Raw genomic sequence first — 9,118 nt, forward strand, 5'->3', positions numbered from 1 at the left:
TACCCGCTATGGCTTGCTAATGTCGTTTTGGTAAAAAAGTCAAATGGGAAGTGGAGAATGTGCACCGACTATACCGATCTCAACAAAGCTTGCCCGAAAGATCCTTATCCACTCCCAAATATTGACGCACTAGTAGATGCCTCCTCCGGATACAAATACATCTCCTTTATGGACGCATACTCGGGATATAACCAAATCCCAATGTACCCACCGACCAAGAAAAAACCTCTTTCTTAACCCTAAAGGCAAATTACTACTACATTGTTATGCCCTTCGGTCTCAAAAATGCGGGAGCCACTTACCAAAGATTAATGAACAAGGTTTTTTCGGATCACATCGAAAAGATCATGGAGGTCTACGTAGACGACAAGCTAGTGAAGACGCAAAATGAAGAGATGTTATTTCAACACCATAAGATGACACGACATGCGACTCAATCCCATAAAATGTACCTTTGCAGTAGAAGCTGGTAAATTCTTGGGTTTTATGATCACACAGAGAGGAATCGAGGCAAACCTGGACAAGTGCAGGGCCGTACTCGACATGAAAAGCCCGACTTGTATCAAAGAGGTACAACAACTCAACGGGCGGTTGGCAACCTTGTCCAGATTCCTGGCGGGATCCGCAATAAGATCTCTCCCCTTTTACGCCACTCTAAAGAAGGGAAAGGAGTTTAAATGGACAGTTGAATGCGAGCAAGCCTTCCAAGACTTCAAAAAATTTCTGGGACAGCCACCTATATTAAGTCGGCCACGGGAAGGAGAACCACTCATTTTGTACCTCGCAGTGGGAAATCAGGCAATAGCCTCAACACTGGTCCGAGAAGACCACAGTGGGCAACAACCCATATACTTCATCAGCAAAGCGTTACAAGGGTCCGAGCAGAACTACCAGAAAATAGAAAAGTTCGCTTACGCTCTCATAATAACATTTCGACGACTCCGCCCATATTTCCAGTCTCACACCATTAAAATTCGGACCAACCAGCCCATAAAAGGAATCCTACAGAAAACAGACTTGGCAGGCAGAATTTTGCAATGGGCAGTCGAGTTGTCCGAATTTGATCTTCAATATGAAGCTCGGACGGCCATCAAATCTCAATATCTGGCCGACTTTATTGCGGAATTCACGGACACACCGGAAATCCCCACAGAATGGAATCTATACGTGGACGGCTCCTCAAATAAATTGGGAAGTGGCACAGGCGTAATAATTGAAAGCGACCAGGGGACCCAGATCAAACTCTCCCTCAAATTTGGGTTCCCTGCCTCAAACAATCAAGCGGAATATGAGGCACTACTAGCTGGTTTGAAGCTGGCCAGGGAGGTTGGAGCTCAAAAACTTATCATCTTCAGTGACTAACAAGTAGTCACATCACAAATAACAGGCAGCTACCAAGCCAAATATCCCACTATGAAAAAATATCTGGACAAAACCAGGGAACAACTTGGACAACTCGGAGAGTATGATATTCAACACATACCCCGAGAACAGAATGTCCGGGCCGATGCACTCTCAAAACTAGCCAGCACCAAACCAGGAGGCAACAATAGAAGCCTTATCCAAGAAATTTTACAGAAGCCATCAATCTCAGAAGAAGAAAAGGTCCTAGCCATAACAGGTCTTGATCAGGGATGGATGACCCCCATAATTAATTACCTCACAACAGAGGCCCTCTCTACAGATGAGAAAGAGGCAAAGAGGTTAAAACGGGAAGCACAATACTATACCATCATAAATAATACTTTATACAAAAGAAGGATTTCAACACCATTGCTAAAATGCGTGCCGACTCCCAACACTAAGGATATCTTAGAAGAAGTACACTGTGGCATTTGTGGCAATCACCTCGGAGCACAAGCACTCGCCAAAAAAGTACTACGGGCAGGATTCTATTGGCCAACCCTACAAAAAGAAGCCACAGAACGTAAAAACATGTTCGCCATGTCAAAAGCATGCCAACTTCCATACCGCTCCGCCAGAGGAACTCATCAGCGTAACCTCACCTTGGCCATTCGCAAAATGGGGACTCGATCTCCTCGGACCTTTTCCTCAAGGATCAGGACAAGTCAAATTCCTCATAGTAGGAATAGACTACTTCACAAAATGGATTGAGGCATGGTGCGCGAAATTGTGAACTATACTTTTTCACAACTCTCATAATCCCCGGTAATGGCTCCAAGAACTTGGTAGCTCAATACCATGGCATTACACAACTTCGCACAACTAACCAGCAAGTGCACTGGGTCGTCCAAGTAATAAACCTTACGCGAGTAAGGGTCGATCCCACGGAGATTGTTAGTATTGAAGCAAGCTATGGTCATCTTGTAAATCTTAGTCAGGCAAACTCAAATGGATATAGTGATGAACGAAAATAACACAAAGGTAAAGATAGAGATACTTATGTAATTCATTGGTAGGAACTTCAGATAAGCGCATGAAGATGCCTTCCCTTCCGTCTCTCTGCTTTCCTACTGTCTTCATCCAATCCTTCTTACTCCTTTCCATGGCAAGCTCGTGTAGGGTCTCACTGTTGTCAGCAGCTACCTCCCATCCTCGCAGTGAAAGCTAATGCACACACTCTGTCACAGTGCTGCCAATCACCGGTGTGGTTCCCTCCCCTACTGGAATAGAATCCAGTGATTCTTTTGCGTCTGTCACTAACGCCCAGTAAGTTACAGGTTTGAAGCACGTCACAGTCATTCAGTCATTGAATCCTACTCAGAATACCACAGACAAGGTTAGACCTTCCGGTTTCTCTTGAATGCCGCCATCAGTTCTTGCCTATACCACGAAGACTCTGATCTCACGGAATGGTTGGCTCGTTTGTCAGGCGAGCACTCGGTTGTCAGGCGATCAACCATGCATCGTGCAATCAGGAATCCAAGAGATATTCACTAAGCCTCAAATGCTTGTAGAACAAGAGTGGTTGTCAGTCACTTTGTTCATGGGTGAGAATAGTGATGGGCGTCAATCATCACCTTCATCAAGTTGAAGAACAAGTGATATCTTGGAACAAGAACAAGAGGAATTGAATGGAAGAACAATAGTAATTGCATTAATACTCGAGGTACAGCAGAGCTCCACACCTTAATCTATGGTGTGTAGAAGCTCCACCGTTGAAAATACATAAGCATAAGGTCTAGGCATGGCCGAATGGCCAGCCTCCCAAAGAGGGTTCAATCATCAAAACATGATCAAAAGATATAAAGATCCAAAGACTATAGTAAAAGGTCCTACTTATAGAAAACTAGTAACCTAAGGTGTACAAAGATGAGTAAATGACATAAAAATCCACTTCCGGGCCCACTTGGTGTGTGCTTGGGCTGAGCAATGAAGCATTTTTCGTGTAGAGACTCTTCTTGGCGTTTAACTCCAGCTTTTATGCCAGTTTGGGCGTTTAACTCCGAATTAGGTGCCAGTTCCGGCGTTTAACGCTGGGAATTCTGAGGGTGACTTTGAACGCCAATTTGGGCCATCAAATCTTGGGCAAAGTATGGACTATCATATATTTCTGGAAAGCCCAGGATGTCTACTTTCCAACGCCGTTGAGTGCGCGCCAATTGGACTTCTGTAGCTCCAGAAAATCCACTTCGAATGCAGGGAGGTCAGAATCCAACAGCATCTGCAGTCCTTTTCAGTCTCTGAATCAGATTTTTGCTCAGGTCCCTCAATTTCAGCCAGAAAAATACCTGAAATCACAGAAAAACACACAAACTCATAGTAAAGTCCAGAAAAGTGAATTTTAACTAAAAACTAATAAAAATATACTAAAAACTAACTAAATCCTACTGAAAACATACTAAAAACAATGCCAAAAAGTATACAAATTATCCGCTCATCACAACACCAAACTTAAATTGTTGCTTGTCCCCAAGCAACTGAAAATCAAATAGGATAAAAAGAAGAGAATATACTATAGACTCCAAATTATCAATGAAACTAAGCTCCAAATTAGATGAGCGGGACTAGTAGCTTTTTGCCTCCGAACAGTTTTGGCATCTCACTCTATCCTTTGAAATTCAGAATGATTGGCTTCTTTAGGAACTCAGAATCCAGATAGTGTTATTGATTCTCCTAGTTAAGTATGATGATTCTTGAACACAGCTACTTTATGAGTCTTGGCCGTGGCCCAAAGCACTCTGTCTTCCAGTATTACCACCGGATACATACATGCCACAGACACATAATTGGGTGAACCTTTTCAGATTGTGACTCGGCTTTGCTAAAGTCCCCAATTAGAGGTGTCCAGGGTTCTTAAGCACACTCTTATTTCCTTGGATCACAACTTTATTTCTTTCTTTTTCTTTTTCTCCCCTTTTTTTTCGTTTTTCTCCTTCTCTCTTCTCTCTTTTTTTTTTGTATTCACTGCTTTTTCTTGCTTCAAGAATCATTTTTATGATTTTTCAGATCCTCAGTAACATGTCTCCTTTTTCATCATTCTTTCAAGAGCCAACAATTTTAACATTCATGAACCACAAATTCAAAAGACATATGCACTGTTTAAGCATACATTCAGAAAACAAAAGTATTGCCACCACATCAAACTAATTAAGCTAGTTTTAAAGATGAATTCGAAATCCTGTACTTCTTGTTCTTTTGTGATAAAAACAGTTTTCATTTAAGAAAGGTGATGGATTCATATAACTTTTTGGCATAGACACTAAGACACTAATGATCACAAGACACAAACATGGATAAACATAAGCATAAAATTCGAAAAACAGAAGAATAAATAGCAAGGAAATCAAGGATCGGGTCCACCTTAGTGATGGCGGCTCTTTCTTGCTCTTGAAGATCCTATGGAGTGCTTGAGCTCCTCAATGTCTCTTCCTTGTCTTTGTTGCTCCTCCCTCATGATTCTTTGATCTTCTCTTAATCTCACTGAAAGGATGATGGAGTGTTCTTGATGCTCCACCCTTAGTTGTCCCATGTTGGAACTCAATTCTCCTAGGGAGGTGTTTAGTTGCTCCCAATAGTCTTGTGGAGGAAAGTGCATCCCTTGAGGTATCTCAGGGATCTCATGATGAGGGGGGTCTCTTGTTTGCTCCATCTTTTTTTTCTTAGTGATGGGCTTGAGGTCATGCCTTCTCAGTTGAACCGGCTTTGGATGCCATAAATGGTTATGGAAAAGCAAAAAGCAATGCTTTTACCACACCAAACTTAAAAGGTTTGCTCGTCCTCGAGCAAAAGTAGAAAGAAGAGAGTAGAAGTAGAAGGAATGAGGAAGAAGGGAATGGCTTTGTGTTCGGCCAAAGAGAAGGGGAGAAGTGGTGTTTAGGTTGTGTGAAGATGAAGGGGTGAAGAAGGGTTTATATATGGGTGTTGAGGTGATTGGTGAATGGGTGAAGAAGAGAGAGGGTGGTGGGGTTGGTGGGGATCCTGTGGGGTCCACAGATCCTTAGGTGTCAAGGAAAAGTCATCCCTGCACCAAATGGCACTCAAAAACACGTTTTGAGCTAATTCTGGCGTTAGACGCCGGGCTGGTGCCCCTTTCTGGCGTTTAACGCCAGGTTCTTGCCCCTTCCTGGCGTTTAACGCCAGTCTGGTGCCCTTTTCTGGCGTTAAACGCCCAGAATGGTGCCAGACTGGGCGTTAAACGCCCAACTGCTAGCCTCACTGGCGTTTAAACGCCAGTGAGTTCTTCCTCCAGGGTGTGCTATTTTTCTTCCTATTTTTCATTCTGTTTTTGCTTTTTTCATGGATTTTGTGACTTCTTATGATCATCAACCTACAAAAAAAAGATAAAATAACAAAAGAAAATAATTAATTATAAAACATTGGGTTGCCTCCCAACAAGCGCTTCTTTATTGTCATTAGCTTGACAGAGGACTCTCATGGAGCCTCAGAAATGCTCAGAACCGTGTTGGAACCTCCCAACACCAAACTTAGAGTAAAGAAAGTGGGGGTTCAACACCAAACTTAGAGTTTGGTTGTGGCCTCCCAACACCAAACTTAGAGTTTGATTGTGGGGGCTCTGTTTGGCTCTATTTTGAGAGAAGCCCTTCATGCTTCCTCTCCATGATGACAGAGGTATATCCTTGGGCCTTAAATACCAAGGATTCTTCATTCACTTGAATGATCAACTCTCCTCTATCAACATCAATCACAGCCTTTGCTGTGGCTAGGAAGGGTCTGCCAAGGATGATGGATTCATCCATGCATTTCCCAGTCTCTAGGACTATGAAATCAGTAGGGATGTAATGGTCTTCAATCTTCACCAAAACATCCTCTACAAGTCCATAAGCTTGTTTTCTTGAGTTGTCTGCCATCTCTAGTGAGATTTTTGCAGCGTGTACCTCATAGATCCCTAACTTCTCCATTACAGAGAAGGGCATGAGGTTTACACTTGACCCTAAGTCACACAAGGCCTTTTTGAAGGTCATGGTGCCTATGGTACAAGGTATAGAAAACTTCCCAGGATCTTGCCTCTTTTGAGGTAGTTTCTGCCTAGACAAGTCATTCAGTTCTTTGGTGAGCAAAGGGGATTCATCCTCCCAAGTCTCATTTCCAAATAACTTGTCATTTAGCTTCATGATTGCTCCAAGGTATTTAGCAACTTGCTCTTCAGTGACATACTCATCCTCTTCAGAGGAAGAATACTCATCAGAGCTCATGAATGGCAGGAGTAAGTCCAATGGAATCTCTATGGTCTCAGTTTGAGCCTCAGATTCCCAAGGTTCCTCATTGGGGAACTCATTGGAGGTCAGTGGACGTCCAGTGAGGTCTTCCTCAGTGGCGTTCACTGCCTCTTCTTCCTCCCAGAATTCGGCCATGTTAATGGCTTTGCACTCTCCTTTTGGATTTTCTTCTGTATTGCTTGGAAAAGTACTTGGAGGGAGTTCAGTAATTTTCTTGCTCAGCTGACCCACTTGTCCTTCCAGATTCCTAATGGAAGATCTAGTTTCAGTCATGAAACTTTGAGTGGTTTTGATTAGATCAGAGACCATGGTTGCCAAGTCAGAATTATTCTACTTGGAACTCTCTGTCTGTTGCTGAGAAGATGATGGAAAAGGCTTGCTATTGCTAAACCTGTTTCTTCCACCATTATTGTTATTGAAACCTTATTGGGGTCTCTGTTGATCCTTCCATGAAAGATTTGGATGATTCCTCCATGAAGGATTGTAGGCGTTTCCATAGGGTTCTCCCATGTAATTCACCTCTTCTATTGAAGGGTTCTCAGGATCATAAGCTTCTTCCTCAGATGAAGCTTCCTTAGTACTGCTTGGTGCATTTTGCATCCCAGACAGACTTTGAGAAATCATATTGACTTGTTGAGTCAATATTTTATTCTGAGCCAATATGGCATTCAGAGTGTCAATCTCAAGAACTCCTTTCTTCTGACTAGTCCCATTGTTCACAGGATTTCTTTCAGAAGTGTACATGAATTGGTTATTTGCAACCATTTCAATCAGTTCTTGAGCTTCAGTAGGCGTCTTCTTCAGATGAAGAGATCCTCCAGAAGAGCTATCCAAGGACATCTTGGACAGTTCAGAGGGACCATCATAGAAAATACATATGATGCTCCATTCAGAAAGCATATCAGTGGGACACTTTCTGATCAATTGTTTGTATCTTTCCCAAGCTTCATAGAGGGATTCTCCTTCCTTCTGTCTGAAGGTTTGGACTTCCACTCTAAGCTTACTCAATTTTTGAGGTGGAAAGAACTTTGCCAAGAAGGCATTGACTAGCTTTTCCCAAGAGTCCAGGCTTTCTTTAGGTTGAGAGTCCAACCATGTTCTAGCTCTGTCTCTTACAGCAAAAGGGAATAGCATCAGTCTGTAGACCTCAGGGTCAACCCCATTAGTCTTGACTGTGTCACAGATTTGCAAGAACTCAGCTAAAAACTGATGAGGATCTTCCAGTGGAAGTCCATGGAACTTGCAATTCTGTTGCATTAGAGAAACTAATTGAGGCTTAAGCTCAAAGTTGTTTGCTCCAATGGCAGGGATAGAGATGCTTCTCCCATAGAAATCGGGAGTAGGTGCAGTAAAGTCACCAAGCATCTTCCTTGCATTGTTGGCATTGTTGTTGTTTTCGGCTGCCATGAGTTCTTCTTCCTTGAAGAGTTCGTTCGGGTGCTCTAAAGAGAGTTGTGCTTTGGCTTCTCTTAGCTTTCTCTTCAAGGTCCTTTCAGGTTCAGGATCAGCCTCAACAAGAATGCCTTTGTCTTTGCTCCTGCTCATAAGAAAGAGAAGGAAACAAGAAAATGTGGAATCCTCTATGTCACAGTATAGAGATTCCTTGAAGTGTCAGAGGAAAAGAAGAGTAGAAGACAGAAGTGGAAAATTCGAACTTATCAAAGAAGATGGAGTTCGAATTTTGCATTAAGGGATAGTGTTAGTCCATAAATAGAAGGATGTGAGAAGGAGGGAAGTAATTTTCGAAAATTAAGTGAAAATTTTGAAAGCATTTTTGAAAAACATTACTTAATTTTCGAAAATGAAAGTGGAAAAGAAATCAAGTGATTTTTGAAAAAGATTTTGAAATCAGAAATCAAAAAGATTTGATTGAAAACTATTTTGAAAAAGATGTGGTTAAGAAGATATGATTAGTTTAAAAAAAATGTGATTGAGAAGATATGATTTGAAAACAATTTTAAAAGATATGATTTGAAAACAATTTGAAAAGATATGATTTTAAAACAATTTGAAAAGATATGATTTTAAAAATTAATGACTTGCCTAACAAGAAAAGATATGAATCAAACATAAAACCTTCCTCAACAGAAAAGGCAAAAAATGTTCAATCAAATCATTAATTGTTAATAAGTATTTTTGAAAAAGGAAAGAAATTGATTTTGAAAAAGATTTGATTGAAAAGATTTGATTTGAAAAAGATTTGATTTTGAAAAACTTTGAAAACTTAAAAAAAATTGATTTTGAAAACAAAATCTTCCCCCTTGTGCCATCCTGGCGTTAAACGCCCAGAATGGTATCCATTCTGGCGTTTAACGCCCAAAATGCTACCCTTTTGGGCGTTAAACGCCCAACCAGGTACCCTGGCTGGCGTTTAAACGCCAGTCTGTCCTTCTTCACTGGGCGTTTTGAACGCCCAGCTTTTTCTGTGCAATTCCTCTGCTGTATGTTCTGAATCTTCAATTCTCTGTATTATTGAC

General features: G+C 41.6%; 1 non-coding gene across 1 annotated transcript; it reads left to right on the plus strand.

Moving 5' to 3' along the window:
• The first annotated feature begins 7,535 nt into the window (after positions 1-7,535).
• LOC112793481 (small nucleolar RNA R71) lies at positions 7,536-7,643 on the plus strand. Its single transcript, XR_003198169.1, has one exon. It is a non-coding gene; the product is annotated as a small nucleolar RNA R71 (small nucleolar RNA).
• The last annotated feature ends 1,475 nt before the right edge of the window (positions 7,644-9,118 follow it).

This window comes from Arachis hypogaea, chromosome 3 (genome assembly GCF_003086295.3).
Source record: "Arachis hypogaea cultivar Tifrunner chromosome 3, arahy.Tifrunner.gnm2.J5K5, whole genome shotgun sequence".
Classification (NCBI taxonomy): domain Eukaryota; kingdom Viridiplantae; phylum Streptophyta; class Magnoliopsida; order Fabales; family Fabaceae; genus Arachis; species Arachis hypogaea.